Raw genomic sequence first — 3,018 nt, 5'->3', positions numbered from 1 at the left:
TTATTGTGGTAATGAGACCACAGGTAATCTGACCTACGCTTGTCCTTCTGCGTTTTTTTCTTTGCATTCAGAAAAAAACCGAGGTAACATAAAAGCCTGCAGCCGGTTGGCAGACAAGTCAAAAAAGCACCTTTCCTACATCGCATACAGGCTCAATGAACTCGGGGCTTCAATGTACCTGTTTGGTTAAAAACTGCAAACCCTGGAAAATAAATAAAAACATGCACTCAGTCTTGGAGAATGTTTCCTCGGCTGCTTCACCTTGTGGGGGGACGTCATAGCTGTAAAAGAAAACCACACAATTTGTATATTTGTAATAAATTCATGTCTGAAAAAAAGAAAAAGAAAAGTTGTGCTTTACTGCAGGTCTTCTGGTTTTTATGAATTCTTCTGAGCGCAGACATCGTGAAAGAATAACCATAGGCTCCAGTTTTCTTAAATAGCTGTTAACATCTTTGAAGGAATCGTTATCGCCATTTTATTTAGTTTGTATCATTAAATGTTTATTGTATTGAGGTCCAGACTGTTTGCTGGTCACGTCAATGAGCTGATGTGTCTTTTGTCAAGAAAAACTTAATTGTTTTTTATTTTCTCTATTTCAAGATGCTGACAGGTACCTGTTACACTGAAAAATGACATAATCGTTAGCAAACATTCTTTTTATAAACGGAACAATAACATGTCCAAAATATTAATGTCAATCTGTGAATTGACTGTAGATTTAATAACCGTTTTGTTGTCATAGTAGCCTACACAAAGCAGTTCCCAGGGAGGCTGCTGTGAGTCAGCCGCAGTCCTCCGCGGACAGAGGAGGAACAACAGTAACAAAGGAATTAATAGGCGTAATTGCTTTTCAAAAAACAGTTTCAACTTGTTCAAACATGCTACGTGTCTAAATGTGGCAATTACAAGATAAGCTTGAACATTACCTCCTCCCTAACTACAGTTTACATTGGGGTTGTTCTATTTGAATTAAAATTACATATCCTCCAGTATGAGCCTCAAAAAATAATAAAAGCTAAACTATTAAAACCAGATTTGGAAGTTGAGCCCAAGACAGGAGATGAGTAATGCAGTAGATTCATCTCACTGATTTAGGTTGTATTGTGAGTTGAAGCAGAAGTTCATGTGTATTTACAGTTCGTGAGAAATTACATCACCATGAGCCAGTGACCTTAGTAACCTTAAGAAAAGTGTTTAATGGGCTAATCCTACTGTGTTTTGCCTGGCTTCCCTGGCATAATGGTTCACAATATTATGAAAGTCCAAAATATTGATTTTATTACTTTAACTTATATACTCATATAATACTTTCATATTACTGTTTTCTAACTTTTATTTTAAACATAACATAAACAATGGCAGGTAAAAACTCCCCTAGTGGGAGAAAAACCTTAATCCAAACAGTGGCAAGAATCCAAAAAGGGAAGAAACCTGGATCAGCTATTAAAGCTGATACTATCCTGTAGTTTTGTAATTAACATAATTAAGGTAAGGTAAGACTTAATTCATCCCCGAGGGGAAATTCATTTGTCACAGCAGCACCACACTGAACAGAAATAAACAGGACAGACGAATAATAAATAAATTACATAAAACAAATTGAAAGACTGTACCTTGCTTGCTGGATAAAAAAAACATTAAAAAAACGCTCAGTCAAAAAAAAAAAGTGGAGTGTTTTAAAGTGCTTTTAAAGTGCAGTAATGTCATGCGACTGTCACTAGATACTGACAGCAACAATAACGCCAGTAAAAACTACATGGAACTGTTAAAAAGTCTGACTGAGAATCATGTGCTTTTGCTGATTTTAATAAATAAATACATATATAAATAAATAAATGAATAAATAACTATATTTATCAATCAATAAATAGATGAATAAATAAATAAATGAAAGTGTGCTGGTGTTCTGCCAATCCTTGCTACCTGCCGAGAACTGCTACTTTGTGGTTCTGCGCACAGTGGATTTTCAAAGTTTGATTGCCACGCTCATCATTTCTTACACTTATTAGTTTACGCTATTATTATTATCTTACGCTCTTAGTATTTCATCCTTCAAAATACACTACCCATGACATGAATTGCATTACATTTTGTGAACATTATACGATAAAGAGAAAAAACCAACAATTCTATCGCTTTATTTGATATTCATTCAGTCATTGGCCTTTATTTAGCCAGGCAGATCATTAAGAACACATTCTTATTTACAATGACGACCTGGCAAGTGTCAAGGACCACTTGGGGGGAGAGGAAGAGGGCTAGGGAGTAAAACACAGTAAAATTATAGCTCTACAAAGGCCCTGTCCCAATACTCCCACTACCCCTCATTTTCATCCCTAGCCCTAAATTTTGCGCGTTCCCGTGAGGGTAGTGGTGTCCCAATTCCTCTTTCCACCTAGGGGTAGTGACGAAAAGTAGTGTAGTTGCTATGAATCTCTCCCTACGGACGTAGACAAAAAAATTTCCCAGAATGCTTTTCGTCGTCATTTGCGGACTGAATCCAAAAAAAAAAAACATGGGGGACATTTCTTATTTTTTTGTGAATAAAATCTATATTTTGAGTTAGTTTCTGCATAAAAATGCGTTTTGATTACATTTCTAGCGAGAAATATATATTTTACTTTCATAATATTCACTCTCAGTGTATGTACATAATCACTAGTTTGCCCGTTTGCCGAAGATCACACCAGAATAAAGGCTGATTTATGGTTATTAAATTATTAAATTAATTATTTTAAAGCAATGTATTACTCTTGTGGTGAAGGACAATGTAGGCTAACATGTAGTTCCATATATAGGTTAAGTAGTAGTTAAGAGATTATTAATAAGTTTGTATTTATTGTGTATGTTAATATAATTTAAGTTATGTTCAAATATTGCAATTTAAATTGCTAATAAAATCCTGGAATATTCTGGAAGTTTGAAAATGTTTCTTTAGTAATTTTTGAAAACAAAGGTTTGAATCGAACCGTGTATCAGGTGAACCAATACATATGAATCAATTAAATAGGTTCA

Source organism: Cololabis saira, chromosome 20 (assembly GCF_033807715.1).
Source record: "Cololabis saira isolate AMF1-May2022 chromosome 20, fColSai1.1, whole genome shotgun sequence".
Classification (NCBI taxonomy): domain Eukaryota; kingdom Metazoa; phylum Chordata; class Actinopteri; order Beloniformes; family Belonidae; genus Cololabis; species Cololabis saira.
The sequence above is the reverse complement of the archived record's forward strand: the minus strand, read 5'-3'. Positions refer to the sequence as shown.